We start from the raw sequence: 17,741 nt of genomic DNA, 5'->3' as shown, positions 1-17,741 counted from the left end.
GGGTAGCTCTGCTGTCTAAAACCTAAGCCTCTTACATCTGTGCAGTCGAGGGGTAGCACTTCTGTGCAGTCGAGGGGTAGCTCTGCTTTCTGAAGCGTAAGCCTCTTACATCTGTGCAGTCGAGGGGTAGCTCTGCTGTGCAGTCGAGGGGTAGCTCTGCTGTTGGAAGCCTAAGTCTCTTACATCTGTACAGTCGAGGGGTAGCTCTGCTGTCTGAAGCCTAAGTCTCTTACATCTGTGCAGTCGAGGGGTAGCCCTTCTGTGCAGTCGAGGGGTAGCTCTGCTTTCTGAAGCGTAAGCCTCTTACATCTGTGCAGTCGAGGGGTAGCTCTGCTGTGCAGTCGAGGGGTAGCTCTGCTGTTGGAAGCCTAAGTCTCTTACATCTGTACAGTCGAGGGGTAGCTCTGCTGTCTAAAACCTAAGCCTCTTACATCTGTGCAGTCGAGGGGTAGCCCTTCTGTGCAGTCGAGGGGTAGCTCTGCTTTCTGAAGCGTAAGCCTCTTACATCTGTGCAGTCGAGGGGTAGCTCTGCTGTGCAGTCGAGGGGTAGCTCTGCTGTTGGAAGCCTAAGTCTCTTACATCTGTGCAGTCGAGGGGTAGCCCTTCTGTGCAGTCGAGGGGTAGCTCTGCTTTCTGAAGCGTAAGCCTCTTACATCTGTGCAGTCGAGGGGTAGCTCTGCTGTGCAGTCGAGGGGTAGCTCTGCTGTTGGAAGCCTAAGTCTCTTACATCTGTACAGTCGAGGGGTAGCTCTGCTGTCTAAAACCTAAGCCTCTTACATCTGTGCAGTCGAGGGGTAGCACTTCTGTGCAGTCGAGGGGTAGCTCTGCTTTCTGAAACGAAAGCCTCTTACATCTGTGCAGTCGAGGGGTAGCTCTGCTGTGCAGTCGAGGGGTAGCTCTGCTGTTGGAAGCCTAAGTCTCTTACATCTGTGCAGTCGAGGGGTAGCTCTGCTGTCTAAAACCTAAGCCTCTTACATCTGTGCAGTCAAGGGGTAGCTCTTCTGTGCAGTCGAGGTGTAGCTCTGCTTTCTGAAGCGTAAGCCTCTTACATCTGTGCAGTCGAGGGGTAGCTCTGCTGTGCAGTCGAGGGGTAGCTCTGCTGTTGGAAGCCTAAGTCTCTTACATCTGTGCAGTCGAGGGGTAGCTCTGCTGTCTAAAACCTAAGCCTCTTACATCTGTGCAGTCAAGGGGTAGCTCTTCTGTGCAGTCGAGGGGTAGCTCTGCTTTCTGAAGCGTAAGCCTCTTACATCTGTGCAGTCGAGGGGTAGCTCTGCTGTGCAGTCGAGGGGTAGCTCTGCTGTTGGAAGCCTAAGTCTCTTACATATGTGCAGTCGAGGGGTAGCTCTCCTGTCTAAAACCTAAGCCTCGTACATCTGTGCAGTCAAGGGGTAGCTCTTCTGTGCAGTCGAGGGGTAGCTCTGCTGTTGGAAGCCTAAGTCTCTTACATCTGTGCAGTCGAGGGGTAGCTCTGCTGTCTAAAACCTAAGCCTCTTACATCTGTGCAGTCAAGGGGTAGCTCTTCTGTGCAGTCGAGGGGTAGCTCTGCTTTCTGAAGCATAAGCCTCTTACATCTGTGCAGTCGAGGGGTAGCTCTGCTGTGCAGTCGAGGGGTAGCTCTGCTGTTGGAAGCCTAAGTCTCTTACATCTGTGCAGTCGAGGGGTAGCTCTGCTGTCTAAAACCTAAGCCTCTTACATCTGTGCAGTCAAGGGGTAGCTCTTCTGTGCAGTAGAGGGGTAGCTCTTCTGTACAGTCGAGGGGTAGCTCTTCTGTACAGTCGAGGGGTAGCTCTGCTGTCTAAAACCTAAGCCTCTTACATCTGTGCAGTTGAGGGGTAGCACTTCTGTGCAGTCGAGGGGTAGCTCTGCTTTCTGAAACGAAAGCCTCTTACATCTGTGCAGTCGAGGGGTAGCTCTGCTGTGCAGTCGAGGGGTAGCTCTGCTGTTGGAAGCCTAAGTCTCTTACATCTGTGCAGTCGAGGGGTAGCTCTGCTGTCTAAAACCTAAGCCTCTTACATCTGTGCAGTCAAGGGGTAGCTCTTCTGTGCAGTCGAGGTGTAGCTCTGCTTTCTGAAGCGTAAGCCTCTTACATCTGTGCAGTCGAGGGGTAGCTCTGCTGTGCAGTCGAGGGGTAGCTCTGCTGTTGGAAGCCTAAGTCTCTTACATCTGTGCAGTCGAGGGGTAGCTCTGCTGTCTAAAACCTAAGCCTCTTACATCTGTGCAGTCAAGGGGTAGCTCTTCTGTGCAGTCGAGGGGTAGCTCTGCTTTCTGAAGCGTAAGCCTCTTACATCTGTGCAGTCGAGGGGTAGCTCTGCTGTGCAGTCGAGGGGTAGCTCTGCTGTTGGAAGCCTAAGTCTCTTACATATGTGCAGTCGAGGGGTAGCTCTCCTGTCTAAAACCTAAGCCTCGTACATCTGTGCAGTCAAGGGGTAGCTCTTCTGTGCAGTCGAGGGGTAGCTCTGCTGTTGGAAGCCTAAGTCTCTTACATCTGTGCAGTCGAGGGGTAGCTCTGCTGTCTAAAACCTAAGCCTCTTACATCTGTGCAGTCAAGGGGTAGCTCTTCTGTGCAGTCGAGGGGTAGCTCTGCTTTCTGAAGCATAAGCCTCTTACATCTGTGCAGTCGAGGGGTAGCTCTGCTGTGCAGTCGAGGGGTAGCTCTGCTGTTGGAAGCCTAAGTCTCTTACATCTGTGCAGTCGAGGGGTAGCTCTGCTGTCTAAAACCTAAGCCTCTTACATCTGTGCAGTCAAGGGGTAGCTCTTCTGTGCAGTAGAGGGGTAGCTCTTCTGTACAGTCGAGGGGTAGCTCTTCTGTACAGTCGAGGGGTAGCTCTGCTGTCTAAAACCTAAGTCTCTTACATCTGTGCAGTTGAGGGGTAGCTCTTCTGTGCAGTCGAGGGGTAGCTCTTCTGTTGGAAGCCTAAGTCTCTTACATCTGTGCAGTTGAGAGGTAGCTCTGCTGTGTGGTAATTAAGACGGTTACATCAGTGCAGTCGAGGGGTAGCTCTTCTGTGCAGTCGAGGGGTAGCTCTGCTGTCTAAAACCTAAGCCTCTTACATCTGTGCAGTTGAGGGGTAGCTCTTCTGTGCAGTCAAGGGGTAGCTCTGCTGTCGGGTAACTAAGCCTGTTACATCTGTGCAGTCAAGGGGTAGCCCTTCTGTGCCATCGAGGGGTAGCTCTTCTGTTCAGTCGAGGGGTATCTCTGCTGTCGGAAGCCTAAGTCTCTTACATCTGTGCAGTCGAGGGGTAGCTCTGCTGTCTGGTAACTAAGCCTGTTACATCTGTACAGTCGAGGGGTAGCTCTGCTGTCTAAAACCTAAGCCTTTTACATCTGTGCCATCGAGGGGTAGCTCTTCTGTGCAGTCGAGGGGTAGCTCTGCTGCCGGAAGCCTAAGTCTCTTACATCTGTGCAGTCGAGGGGTAGCTCTGCTGTCTGGTAACTAAGCCTGTTACATCTGTGCAGTCGAGAGGTAGCTCTGCTGTCGGGTAACTAAGCCTGTTACATCTGTGCAGTCGAGGGGTAGCTCTTCTGTGCAGTCGAGGGGTAGCTTTTCTGTGCAGTCGAGGGGTAGCTCTGCTGTCGGAAGCCTGTCTCTTACATCTGTGCAGTTGAGTGGTAGCTCTGCTGTCTGGTAACTAAGCCTGTTACATCTGTGCAGTCGAGGGGTAGCTCTGCTGTCAGGTAACTAAGCCTGTTACATCTGTGCAGTCGAGGGGTAGCCCTTCTGTGCAGTTGAGGGGTAGCTCTTCTGTGCAGTCAAGGGGTAGCTCTGCTGTTGGAAGCCTAAGTCTCTTACATCTGTGCAGTCAAGGGGTAGCTCTGCTGTCGGGTAACTAAGCCTGTTACATCTGTGCAGTCGAGGGGTAGCCCTTCTGTGCCATCGAGGGGTAGCTCTTCTGTGCAGTCGAGGGGTAGCTCTGCTGTCGGAAGGCTAAGTCTCTTACATCTGTGCAGTTGAAGGGTAGCTCTTCTGTGCAGTCAAGGGGTAGCTCTGCTGTTGGAAGCCTAAGCCTCTTACATCTGTGCAGTTGAAGGGTAGCTCTTCTGTGCAGTCAAGGGGTAGCTCTGCTGTTGGAAGCCTAAGTCTCTTACATCTGTGCAGTCGAGGGGTAGCTCTGCTGTCTGGTAACTAAGCCTGTTACATCTGTGCAGTCGACGGGTAGCTCTGCTGTCTGGTAACTAAGCCTGTTACATCTGTGCAGTCGTGGGGTAGCCCTTCTGTGCAGTCGAGGGTTAGCTCTGGTGTCGGAAGCCTAAGTCTCTTACATCTGTGCAGTTGAGGGGTAGCTCTTCTGTGCAGTCGAGGGGTAGCTCTGCTGTCTAAAACCTAAGCCAATTACATCTGTGCAGTTGAGGGGTAGCTCTGCTGTCTAAAACCTAAGCCTGTTACATCTGTGCAGTTGAGGGGTAGCTCTGCTGTCTGAAGCCTCTTACATCCGTGCAGTCGAGGGGTAGCTCTGCTGTCTAAAACCTAAGCCTGTTACATCTGTGCAGTCGAGGGGTAGCCCTTCTGTGCAGTCGGGTAGCTCTTCTGTGCAGTCAAGGGGTAGCTCTGCTGTCTAAAACCTAAGCCTGTTACATCTGTGCAGTCGAGGGGTAGCCCTTCTGTGCCATCGAGGGGTTGCTCTTCTGTGCAGTCGAGGGGTAGCTCTGCTGTCAGAAGCCTAAGTCTCTTACATCTGTGCAATTGAAGGGTAGCTCTTCTGTGCAGTCAAGGGGTAGCTCTGCTGTTGGAAGCCGAAGTCTCTTACATCTGTGCAGTTGAGGGGTAGCTCTGCTGTGTGGTAACTAAGCCTGTTACATCTGTGCAGTCGAGGGGTAGCTCTGCTGTCTGGTAACTAAGCCTGTTACATCTGTGCAGTCGAGGGGCAGCCCTTCTGTGCAGTTGAGGGGTAGCTCTTCTGTGCAGTCGAGGGGTAGCTCTGCTGTCTAAAACCTAAGCCTCTTACATCTGTGCAGTTGAGGGGTAGCTCTGCTGTCTAAAACCTAAGCCTGTTACATCTGTGCAGTTGAGGGGTAGCTCTGCTGTCTAAAACCTAAGCCTCTTACATCTGTGCAGTTGAAGGGTAGCTCTTCTGTGCAGTCAAGGGGTAGCTCTGCTGTTGGAAGCCTAAGTCTCTTACATCTGTGCAGTCGAGGGGTAGCTCTGCTGTCTGGTAACTAAGCCTGTTACATCTGTACAGTCGAGGGGTAGCTCTGCTGTCTAAAACCTAAGCCTGTTACATCTGTACAGTTGAGGGGTAGCTCTGCTGTCTAAAACCTAAGCCTGTTACATCTGTGCAGTTGAGGGGTAGCTCTGCTGTCTAAAACCTAAGCCTGTTACATCTGTGCAGTCGAGGGATAGCTCTTCTGTGCAGTCGAGGGGTAGCTCCGCTGTCTGAAGCCTAAGCCTGTTACATCTGTGCAGTCGAGGGGTAGCTGTTCTGTGGAGTCACGGGTAGCTTCAGACAGCAAACCTACCTGTGACCCACAGAATAGCTACCCATCAACTGCACAGATGTAACGGGCTTAGGCGTCAGGCAGCAGATCTGTGCAGTCGAGGGGTAGCTCTGCTGTCTGAAGTCTAAGCCTCTTACAACTGTGCAGTTGAGGGGTAGCTCTGCTGTCTGGTAACTAAGCCTGTTACATCTGTGCAGTTGAAGGGTAGCTCTTCTGTGCAGTCGAGGGGTAGCTCTGCTGCCTGACGCCTAAGCCTGTTACATCTGTACAGTCGAGGGACAGCTGTTCTGTGGAGTCACGGATAGGTCTGCTGCCTGACGCCAAAGCCCCTTACATCTGTGCAGTCGAGGGGTAGCTATTCTGTGGAGTCACAGGTAGGTTTGCCGTCTGAAGCTTAAGCCTGTTAGATCTGTGCAGTCGAGGGGTAGCTCTGCTGTCTGACGCCTAAGCCTGTTACATCTGAGCAGTTGAGGGGTACCTCTGCTGTCTGAAGCCTCTTACATCTGTGCAGTTGCTCAGGTTAGCTCTCCTGTCTAAAATAAGCCTGGGCGTAGTTCGCGAAGTTGCGCTACGCAAAGTGCACTACGCGAGCTACGTGAACTGCGTAGTGCACTGTGCAAAATGCTGTTCGCACTGATTGCACAGTGCGGACAAGCATCCGTCACTGTGCAATCAGTGCAAACTTCATTTTGCACAGTGCAAGCGGTCGTTTTCTGCCGCTTGAGCTGATTTCTAAACGCGGACTGGTAGTTTCTCATCGCGAGCGGTCGCGAGCATACGCGATCACTTGCAATGAGAAACATGATCTCCCCGCGTTGAGAATCTCGCCGGGAGGTTTATTTTCCACGCTCGCAATCGGCAACTTGATGTTGCTGATCACGAACGAGGAAAAAGTCTCGCCGGGATGTCATTTTGCATGCTCGCGGTCGCCAACTTTATGTTGAGGACCGCGAGCAAGCAAAAAATGACCCTACGCTATGCGTGTTTGCACTGTGCTCTGTGCAATTCGCGTAGTGCAAAGTAGCGCAAACTACGCGAGCGTAGCGTAGTGCTTGGCCCATGGTTAGTCTAAAACCTTCTTGCCGGACATCGTTTTGGAGTAAAATAAGACCGCTGCGCTGACCGCGAAGGCCTCTGATCGTTTTTGGAGAGAATATCATAGAAGGAGTTTGAGATCCGCTTATGTATATATAGCAGGAAGTGCGATTAAGGAGTAGAGATTTTTTTATCCCAGTGAATACATTATCTCTCATTTACGAGGAGCAGCTTCGATATCCCTTGAGTATTACCCAGATCTACACTCTATTTAAAGGCAGTTAGGTGATAAGACTGATGACATCCATTTAAATACAGGCAATTACTATGGAGTGAAGATTAATGTCTAAATCCAGATATACTTTTCAAATCAGAAGAGAAAGCAGATTCGACCATATAGGAACCATATATAATAAAGAGCAGATAACATTGGCAACCACTGTTAAAGAAAACCCTGACGAAGGCTCTGCCGAAACGCGTTGGTAGCCAACAACTATGACCAATGTTTAGAGATTGGATCTGATAATATCATCTTATTTCCATCCCTTTTATCTACATGTAATATCTAATAGAGTTCTAAACAATTGTATCGCAAGTGCAGATGTAGATTCAAGTAGGGTCTCTTGTTATGTATTAATCGGTGGTTTGATAATCCATGGACAAATATGTTTTGATCTGTATATGTGTATATATTGTTTTTTCCATGTAATTAATTGTCTTTTGTAAATTTTTGATAAATTGATTTAATAAGATACAAAAATAATAAATCAAAAATATATTTTTGATATATTGTTTCATGTATTTTGATTGAATAACGGTCGGTTGGTCATAAGTTTCAACTAAAATATTCAGCACTGAACCCGGTGCAGCGCTGGTTTCTCAATAGTAGTCTAAAACCTAAGCCTGTTACATCTGTGCAGTTGAGGGGTAGCTCTTCTGTGCAGTCGAGGGGTAGCTCTGCTGTCTAAAACCTAAGCCTCTTACATCTGTGCAGTTGAAGGGTAGCTCTTCTGTGCAGTCAAGGGGTAGCTCTGCTGTTGGAAGCCTAAGTCTCTTACATCTGTGCAGTTGAGGGGTAGCTCTGCTGTCTGGTAACTAAGCCTGTTACATCTGTGCAGTCGAGGGGTAGCTCTGCTGTCTGGTAACTAAGCCTGTTATATCTGTGCAGTCAAGGGGTAGCCCTTCTGTGCAGTTGAGGGGTAGCTCTTCTGTGCAGTCGCGGGGTAGCTCTGCTGTCTAAAACCTAAGCCTGTTACATCTGTGCAGTTGAGGGGTAGCTCTGCTGTCTAAAACCTAAGCCTGTTACATCTGTGCAGTTGAGCGGTAGCTCTGCTGTCTAAAACCGAAGCCTGTTACATCTGTGCAGTCGAGGGGTAGCTCTTCTGTGCAGTCGAGGGGTAGCTCCGCTGTCTGAAGCCTAAGCCTGTTACATCTGTGCAGTCGAGGGGTAGCTGTTCTGTGGAGTCACGGGTAGCTTCAGACAGCAAACCTACCTGTGACCCACAGAATAGCTACCCATCAACTGCACAGATGTAACGGGCTTAGGCGTCAGGCAGCAGATCTGTGCAGTCGAGGGGTAGCTCTGCTGTCTGAAGTCTAAGCCTCTTACAACTGTGCAGTTGAGGGGTAGCTCTGCTGTCTGGAAACTAAGCCTGTTACATCTGTGCAGTTGAAGGGTAGCGATTCTGTGCAGTCGAGGGGTAGCTCTGCTGCCTGACGCCTAAGCCTGTTACATCTGTGCAGTCGAGGGATAGCTGTTCTGTGGAGTCACGGATAGGTCTGCTGCCTGACGTCAAAGCCCCTTACATCTGTGCAGTCGAGGGGTAGCTATTCTGTGGAGTCACAGGTAGGTTTGCCGTCTGAAGCTTAAGCCTGTTAGATCTGTGCAGTCGAGGGGTAGCTCTGCTGTCTGACGCCTAAGCCTGTTACATCTGTGCAGTTGAGGGGTACCTCTGCTGTCTGAAGCCTCTTACATCTGTGCAGTTGCTCAGGTTAGCTCTCCTGTCTAAAATAAGCCTGGGCGTAGTTCGCGAAGTTGGGCCACGCGAAGTGCACTATGCGAGCTACGTGAACTGCGTAGTGCACTGTGCAAAATGCTGTTCGCACTGATTGCACAGTGCGGACAAGCATCCGTCACTGTGCAATCAGTGCAAACTGCATTTTGCACAGTGCAAGCGGTCGTTTTCTGCCGCTTGAGCTGATTTCTAAACGCGGACTGGTAGTTTCTCATCGCGAGCGGTCGCGAGCATACGCGATCACTTGCAATGAGAAACATGATCTCCCCGCGTTGAGAATCTCGCCGGGAGGTTTATTTTCCACGCTCGCAATCGGCAACTTGATGTTGCTGATCACGAACTAGGAAAAAGTCTCGCCGGAATGTCATTTTGCATGCTCGCGGTCGCCAACTTTATGTTGAGGACCGCGAGCAAGCAAAAAATGACCCTACGCCATGCGTGTTTGCACTGTGCTATGTGCAATTCGCGTAGTGCAAAGTAGCGCAAACTACGCGAGCGTAGCGTAGTGCTTGGCCCATGGTTAGTCTAAAACCTTCTTGCCGGACATCGTTTTGGAGTAAAATAAGACCGCTTCGCTGCCCGCGAAGGCCTCTGATCGATTTTGGAGAGAATATCATAGAAGGAGTTTGAGATCCGCTTATGCATATATAGCAGGAAGTGCGATTAAGGAGTAGAGATTTTTTCATCCCAGTGAATACATTATCTCTCATTTACGAGGAGTAGCTTCGATATCCCTTGAGTATTACCCAGATCTACACTCTATTTAAAGGCAGTTACGTGATAAGACTGATGACATCCATTTAGATACAGGCAATTACTATGGAGTGAAGATTAATGTCTAAATCCAGATATACTTTTCAAATCAGAAGAGAAAGCAGATTCGACCATATAGGAACCATATATAATAAAGAGCAGATAACATTGGCAACCACTGTTAAAGAAAACCCTGACGAAGGCTCTGCCGAAACGCGTTGGTAGCCAACAACTATGACCAATGTTTAGAGATTGGATCTGATAATATCATCTTATTTCCATTCCTTTTATCTACATGTAATATCTAATTGAGTTCTAAACAATTGTATCGCAAGTGCAGATGTAGATTCAAGTAGGGTCTCTTGTTATGTATTAATCGGTGGTTTGATAATCCATGGACAAATATGTTTTGATCTGTAAATGTGTATATATTGTTTTTTCCATGTAATTAATTGTCTTTTGTAAATTTTTGATAAATTGATTTAATAAGATATAAAAATAATAAATCAAAAATATATTTTTTATATATTGTTTCATGTATTTTGATTGAATAACGGTCGGTTGGCCATAAGTTTCAACTAAAATATTCAGCACTGAACCCGGTGCAGTGCTGGTTTCTCAATAGTAGTCTAAAACCTAAGCCTGTTACATCTGTGCAGTTGAGGGGTAGCTCTTCTGTGCAGTTGAGGGGTAGCTCTGCTGTCTAAAACCTAAGCCTCTTACATCTGTGCAGTCGAGGGCAGTTCTGTTGCACAGGTGTGGGTAGCCCTGGTGCCCTGGAGGCGGCAGAGGCTGACAGGGGTCATCCGCACAGCAGGTAAGGACAGACATGAGGTCAGAGCGGGTCACAGGACAGGCAGTAAAACCCCGGACAGCATTACCCCTGCAATAGTTAATAGTGATAATGGACCGACAGGTACACCAGCCCTTACAATGGCCTCTGCTCCTCTAACTGGGGGAAGAAAAGGAAACATGTCCAAAGCTCTGAGATTTTGCTACATGAACAGCTCCCGTGAATGTGCGGGGGTGAGTGCGGGTGGGTGTGTGTGGAGGGGGGGGGGGGGGTAGTAGGAGGAATATCCTCGAGCTCCCAGATTGTCACCAAATATATTCTCTTTGACCCCTGTTGCTTTCTGCAGACCGGACTCAGTCATGGACAAACAGGCCAGTTCTGCACAGTGGAGAGGGCCGCCAGCCACTTGTGGCCTGTTGTAACCTGCAAGTTGCATTCTGGGACTTGCAGTTTCACCTTTGCATGTGTATTTGAGGATTCAAACCACCCACAGCTAGGAAAAGCCAGAAGTAGCCGAGACCGCTGGCTGCAGCCACAGATGTGCTGCCTGCCCCGAACCCCTCCCAGTCACGCCCGGCCCTCCTGACTTACCTGCGAGAGGGCTCCCGTCCCCGGTGCTGCCTTCATGCACTCTCTGGCTCCGACCTCACGCACGCCACGTCCGCCCGCAGGGCTCCTGTGTTTACACCTGGAGCACCTAGCAGCGAGGGAGGGGCAGGAATGGGGGAGGGACGAGAGTCCTGGAGAGAGGGAGGGGGAGACGGAGGGAGGGACAGAGGCCTGGAGAGAGAGAGAGGGAGGGAGAGAGAGAAGAGGGACAGAGGCCTGGAGAGAGAGAGAGAGGGAGGGACAGAGGCCTGGAGGGAGAGAGAGAGAGAGAGAGAGAGGGAGGGACAGAGGCCTGGAGGGAGAGAGAGAGAGAGAGAGAGAGGGAGGGAGGGACAGAGGTCTGGAGGGAGAGAGAGAAGAGGGACAGAGGCCTGGAGAGAGAGAGAGGGACAGAGGCCTGGAGGGAGAGAGAGAGAGAGAGAGAGAGGGAGGGACAGAGGCCTGGAGGGAGAGAGAGAGAGAGAGAGGGAGACACAGAGGCCTGGAGGGAGAGAGTGAGGGAGGGACAGAGGTCTGGAGAGAGAGAGAGAGAGAGAGGGAGAGAGAGAGAGAGACACAGTGGGACAGAGGCCTGGAGAGAGAGAGAGAGAGAGAGATAGAGAGAGGGAGGCACAGAGGCCTGGAGGGAGAGCGTGAGGGAGGGACAGAGGTCTGGAGAGAGGGAGAGAGAGGGAGGGACAGAGGCCTTGAGGGAGAGAGGAAGGGGGGGCAGAGGCCTGGAGAGCGAGAGGGGGGGGGGAACAGAGGCCTGGAGAGGGAGGGAGAGGGAGGGGCAGAGGCCTGGAGAATGAGAGAGAGAGGGAGGAACAGAGGCCGGGAGGGAGAGAGGGAGGGAGGGACAGAGGCCTGGAGAGAGAGGGGGGGGGGGCAGAGGCCTGGAGAGAGAGAGAGAGAGAGAGGGAGAGGGAGGGAGAGGGAGAGAGAGAGAGAGAGAGGGAGGGACAGAGGCCTCGAGGGAGAGAGGGAGGGGGGACAGAGGCCTGGAGAGTGAGAGGGAGGGGGGACAGAGGCCTGGAGAGTGAGAGGGAGGGGGGGACAGATGCCTGGAAAGAGAGGGAGGGAGGGACAGAGGCCTGGAGGGAGCGAGGGAGGGGGGCAGAGGCCTGGAGAGAGAGAGAGAGAGAGAGAGAGAGAGAGAGAGAGAGAGAGGGAGGGACAGAGGCCTGGAGGGAGAGAGAGAGAGCACCTGATGGAGGCAAATTCTGGATAGGACTGTAAAGAATTGATATTAAAGAAAAAGGGGTAACCCTGTGTCCCTCAGGGTATACAACCATTACCACGCAATTTTTACAACGACCTACCTTTACCACGCAATTTTTACAACGCAGGATCCATTACAACGAAGTACCATTACAACGCATGTATTTACAACGCAGATACCTTTACAACGCATACTATTACAACGTAAGTATTGGTAAGTATATAATTTTATTAAAAATATTATAGGTTTGGGTTTTTGGGTAAAGGGGTATTTTTAGGGTTCTGGGCAAGGTTTGGGTTTTTGGGTAAAGGGGTATTTTTAGGGTTCAGGGTCAGTTTTGGGTTTTTGTGTAAAGGGGTATTTTTAGGGTTCAGGGCAAGGTTTGGGTTTTTGGGTAAAGGGGTATTTTTAGGGTTCAGGGTCAGTTTTGGGTTTTGGGGTAAAGGGGTATTTTTAGGGTTCAGGGTCAGTTTTGGGTTTTTGGGTAAAGGGGTATTTTTAGGGTTCAGGGTCAGTTTTGGGTTTTTGGGTAAGGGGGTATTTTTAGAGTTCAGGGTCAGTTTTGGGTTTTTGGGTAAAAGGGTATTTTTAGGGTTCAGGGTCAGTTTTTAGTTTTTGGGTAAAGGGGTCTTTTTAGGGTTCAGGGTCAGTTTTTAGTTTTTGGGTAAAGGGGTATTTTTAGGGTTCAGGGTCAGTTTTGGGTTTTTGGGTAAAGGGGTATTTTTAGGGTTCAGGGTCAGTTTTTAGTTTTTGGGTAAAGGGGTATTTTTAGGGTTCAGGGTCAGTTTTGGGTTTTTGGGTAAAGGGGTATTTTTAGGGTTCAGGGTCAGTTTTGGGTTTTTGGGTAAAGGGGTATTTTTAGGGTTCAGGGTCAGTTTGGGGTTTTTGGGTAAAAGGGTATTTTTAGGGTTCAGGGTCAGTTTTGGGTTTTCGTTGTAAATACATGCGTTGTAATGGTACTTCGTTGTAATGGATCCTGCGTTGTAAAAATTGCGTGGTAAAGGTAGGCGTTGTAAAAGTATGCGTTATAACGTCATACATCCGTCCCTCAGAACCTGGGTATTTAATAGTTAAGCAAAAAAGTGGTTCTGTTGGGTAAGACACATTACTTTGACAATGCTTATTAATGCAATCAAGAACAAGTGCTCTCTGATACACACCTAAATTGAGAAATGAATGCTCAAAATACAAAGTCGTGAAATCAAGAGATTATATTGTGCAATTTATAACAGAATTCATTCATTTTGTATCTGAATTGCTTCATTCAAGGATAACATATACAAATATATACAAGTGTTGCATTGGCCAGATGGCAATTTGCAACCAAGGATTCCTAGTGTTCTTATTGGGATCCTGGTGGTTCTGGACCTATGACATGCGTCGACGTTTCGACCATCATGCGCCCCAGTGGGTGGTCGGTCCACAGCATCTGATTCAAAGGGTTGTTGCTAAGAATTGGCAAATAAGGGAGAGAAGAACAAGGTGGGACAATTCCTAAAATCAGACAAGATGGGCCGCCAGTATCGGAAAGTATTGTGTACCTGTGAGTTCCGAATACCAGTTGTGTTAAAACCTATTTTTTTTAATTTAATATGCTATAATGTGATGTATCAAAGCCAATGCTTCACATGCTAAAGACAAACACTTCTCTTGAATTTTATCATATTTTACATGAATATGTTATATGATTTACACAGCAAACATATAAGGGCTTCGTCGTGCACGGGCTCTAAAATCTGAGCCAGATCCTTGGCTGTGTACTCATTGTTAATTTGTTGGCTCGCCCACCTGGAAGATATCTGTAACATAGTGCTTAATGCTTGTATTCCTTTATTCATTTGTTCCTATGTTTCTCCATTGCATATTTCAGGCTTCCTAGTGTTTTCCTTTAAGTAGCACCATGGAGATAGAATCGTGCATGTTTGAGAGGAGTCAGCTGCACCTGGCTTTAGCTGGTGGATGAATTGGTTTTCATTCTCTGGATGAAAACTTACTTCTAACCTACAAGGCTTCTGTACCTCCCTCTGGAATGCAGCTCATGACACTCCCTTGCAGGTCAGCTGAGGAATCTCAATTGTGGAAATGAACTTTTGTTCTTTATCTGAGAGGCTAAAAGTAAGGACAGTTAAAACATTCATTACAGATGATTGGTCACACTAGCCTGGAGTGGGAAGAGAGAAGTAGGGGAGGGATGAGAGGCCTGGAGGGAGAAGAGAGCAGCAGGGGAGGGATGAGAGGCCTGGAGGGAGAAGAGAGCAGCAGGGGAGGGACGAGAGGCCTGGAGGGAGAAGAGAGCAGCAGGGGAGGGACTAGACAACTGGAGGGAGAAGAGAGCAGCAGGGGAGGGACGAGAGGCCTGGAGGGAGAAGAGAGCAGCAGGGGAGGGACTAGACGTCTGGAGGGAGAAGAGAGCAGCAGGGGAGGGACTAGACGTCTAGAGGGAGAAGAGAGCAGGGGAGGGACAAGAGGCCTGGAGGGAGAAGAGAGCAGCAGGGGAGGGACGAGAGGCCTGGAGGGAGAAGAGAGCAGCAGGGGAGGGACTAGACGTCTGGAGGGAGAAGAGAGCAGGGGAGGGACAAGAGGCCTGGAGGGAGAAGAGAGCAGCAGGGGAGGGACGAGACGTCTGGAGGGAGAAGAGAGCAGCAGGGGAGGGACTAGACGTCTGGAGGGAGAAGAGAGCAGCAGGGGAGGGACTAGACGTCTGGAGGGAGAAGAGAGCAGGGGAGGGACAAGAGGCCTGGAGGGAGAAGAGAGCAGCAGAGGAGGGACGAGAGGCCTGGAGGGAGAAGAGAACAGCAGGGGAGGGACTAGACGTCTGGAGGGAGAAGAGAGCAGCAGGGGAGGGACTAGACGTCTGGAGGGAGAAGAGAGCAGCAGGGGAGGGACTAGACGTCTAAAGGGAGAAGAGAGCAGGGAGGGACAAGAGGCCTGGAGGGAGAAGAGAGCAGCAGGGGAGGGACGAGAGGCCTGGAGGGAGAAGAGAGCAGCAGGGGAGGGACAAGAGGCCTGGAGGGAGAAGAGAGCAGCAGGGGAGGGATGAGAGGCCTGGAGGGAGAAGAGAGCAGCAGGGGAGGGACTAGACGTCTGGAGGGAGAAGAGAGCTGGGGAGGGACAAGAGGCCTGGAGGGAGAAGAGAGCAGCAGGGGAGGGACTAGACGTCTGGAGGGAGAAGAGAGCAGCAGGGGAGGGACGAGAGGCCTGGAGGGAGAAGAGAGCAGCAGGGGAGGGACTAGACGTCTGGAGGGAGAAGAGAGCAGGGGAGGGACGAGAGGCCTGGAGGGAGAAGAGAGCAGCAGGGGAGGGACTAGACGTTTGGAGGGAGAAGAGAGCAGCAGGGGAGGGACTAGACGTCTGGAGGGAGAAGAGAGCAGGGGAGGGACAAGAGGCCTGGAGGGAGAAGAGAGCAGCAGGGGAGGGACTAGACGTCTGGAGGGAGAAGAGAGCAGCAGGGGAGGGACTAGACGTCTGGAGGGAGAAGAGAGCAGCAGAGGAGGGACCAAAGACCTGGAGGGGGGAGAGAGCAGCAGGGGAGGGACGAGAGGTCTGGAGGGAGAAGAGAGCAGCAGAGGAGGGACGAGAGGCCTGGAGGGAGAAGAGAGCAGCAGGGGAGGGACTAGACGTCTGGAGGGAGAAGAGAGCAGGGGAGGGACAAGAGGCCTGGAGGGAGAAGAGAGCAGCAGGGGAGGGACTAGACGTCTGGAGGGAGAAGAGAGCAGGGGAGGGACAAGAGGCCTGGAGGGAGAAGAGAGCAGCAGGGGAGGGACGAGAGGCCTGGAGGGAGAAGAGAGCAGCAGGGGAGGGACGAGAGGCCTGGAGGGAGAAGAGAGCAGCAGGGGAGGGACGAGAGGCCTGGAGGGAGAAGAGAGCAGCAGGGGTGGGACTAGACGCCTGGAGGGAGGAGAGAGCAGCAGAGGAGGGACGAGAGGCCTGGAGGGAGAAGAGAGCAGCAGGGGAGGGACGAGAGGCCTGGAGGGAGAAGAGAGCAGCAGGGGAGGGACTAGACGTCTGGAGGGAGAAGAGAGCAGCAGGGGAGGGACTAGACGTCTGGAGGGAGAAGAGAGCAGGGGAGGGACAAGAGGCCTGGAGGGTGAAGAGAGCAGCAGGGGAGGGACGAGAGGCCTGGAGGGAGGAGAGAGCAGCAGGGGTGGGACTAGACGCCTGGACGGAGGAGAGAGCAGCAGAGGAGGGACGAGAGGCCTGGAGGGAGAAGAGAGCAGCAGGGGAGGGACTAGACGTCTGGAGGGAGAAGAGAGCAGCAGAGGAGGGACGAGAGGCCTGGAGGGAGAAGAGAGCAGCAGGGGAGGGACTAGACGTCTGGAGGGAGAAGAGAGCAGCAGAGGAGGGACCAAAGACCTGGAGGGGGGAGAGAGCAGCAGGGGAGGGACGAGAGGTCTGGAGGGAGAAGAGAGCAGCAGAGGAGGGACGAGAGGCCTGGAGGGAGAAGAGAGCAGCAGGGGAGGGACTAGACGTCTGGAGGGAGAAGAGAGCAGGGGAGGGACAAGAGGCCTGGAGGGAGAAGAGAGCAGCAGGGGAGGGACTAGACGTCTGGAGGGAGAAGAGAGCAGGGGAGGGACAAGAGGCCTGGAGGGAGAAGAGAGCAGCAGGGGAGGGACGAGAGGCCTGGAGGGAGAAGAGAGCAGCAGGGGAGGGACTAGACGTCTGGAGGGACAAGAGAGCAGGGGAGGGACAAGAGGCCTGGAGGGAGAAGAGAGCAGCAGGGGAGGGACTAGACGTCTGGAGGGAGAAGAGACCAGGGGAGGGACAAGAGGCCTGGAGGGAGAAGAGAGCAGCAGGGGAGGGACGAGAGGCCTGGAGGGAGAAGAGAGCAGCAGGGGAGGGACGAGAGGCCTGGAGGGAGAAGAGAGCAGCAGGGGAGGGACGAAGGCCTGGAGGGAGAAGAGAGCAGCAGGGGTGGGACTAGACGTCTGGAGGGAGAAGAGAGCAGCAGAGGAGGGACGAGAGGCCTGGAGGGAGAAGAGAGCAGGGGAGGGACAAGAGGCCTGGAGGGAGAAGAGAGCAGCAGGGGAGGGACTAGACGTCTGGAGGGAGAAGAGAGCAGGGGAGGGACAAGAGGCCTGGAGGGAGAAGAGAGCAGCAGGGGAGGGACTAGACGTCTGGAGGGAGAAGAGAGCAGGGGAGGGACAAGAGGCCTGGAGGGAGAAGAGAGCAGCAGGGGAGGGACTAGACGTCTGGAGGGAGAAGAGAGCAGGGGAGGGACAAGAGGCCTGGAGGGAGAAGAGAGCAGCAGGGGAGGGACTAGACGTCTGGAGGGAGAAGAGAGCAGGGGAGGGACAAGAGGCCTGGAGGGAGAAGAGAGCAGCAGGGGTGGGACTAGACGCCTGGAGGGAGGAGAGAGCAGCAGGGGAGGGACTAGACGTCTGGAGGGAGAAGAGAGCAGGGGAGGGACAAGAGGCCTGGAGGGAGAAGAGAGCAGCAGGGGAGGGACTAGATGTCTGGAGGGAGAAGAGAGCAGGGGAGGGACAAGAGGCCTGGAGGGAGAAGAGAGCAGCAGGGGAGGGACTAGACGTCTGGAGGGAGAAGAGAGCAGCAGAGGAGGGACGAGAGGCCTGGAGGGAGAAGAGAGCAGCAGGGGAGGGACTAGACGTCTGGAGGGAGAAGAGAGCAGGGGAGGGACAAGAGGCCTGGAGGGAGAAGAGAGCAGCAGGGGAGGGACGAGAGGCCTGGAGGGAGAAGAGAGCAGCAGGAGAGGGATGAGAGGCCTGGAGGGAGAAGAGAGCAGCAGGGGAGGGACTAGACGTCTGGAGGGAGAAGAGAGCAGGGGAGGGACAAGAGGCCTGGAGGGAGAAGAGAGCAGCAGGGGAGGGACTAGACGTCTGGAGGGAGAAGAGAGCAGCAGAGGAGGGACGAGAGGCCTGGAGGGAGAAGAGAGCAGCAGGGGAG

At 52.3% G+C, this 17,741-nt stretch overlaps 1 protein-coding gene across 1 annotated transcript in view; it reads right to left on the bottom strand.

Moving 5' to 3' along the window:
• Positions 1-10,781, bottom strand: part of FAM216B (family with sequence similarity 216 member B) — a 62,195-nt gene extending 51,414 nt beyond the window's left edge. The window contains exon 1 of the mRNA XM_078672247.1: positions 10,622-10,781. The gene's annotated coding sequence lies outside the window, so the exon portion shown is untranslated. The remainder of the gene's footprint in view (positions 1-10,621) is intronic.
• Positions 10,782-17,741: the final 6,960 nt, after the last annotated feature.

Source organism: Lissotriton helveticus, chromosome 1_2 (assembly GCF_964261635.1).
Source record: "Lissotriton helveticus chromosome 1_2, aLisHel1.1, whole genome shotgun sequence".
Taxonomy (NCBI): domain Eukaryota; kingdom Metazoa; phylum Chordata; class Amphibia; order Caudata; family Salamandridae; genus Lissotriton; species Lissotriton helveticus.
The sequence above is the reverse complement of the archived record's forward strand: the minus strand, read 5'-3'. Positions and strand labels throughout refer to the sequence as shown.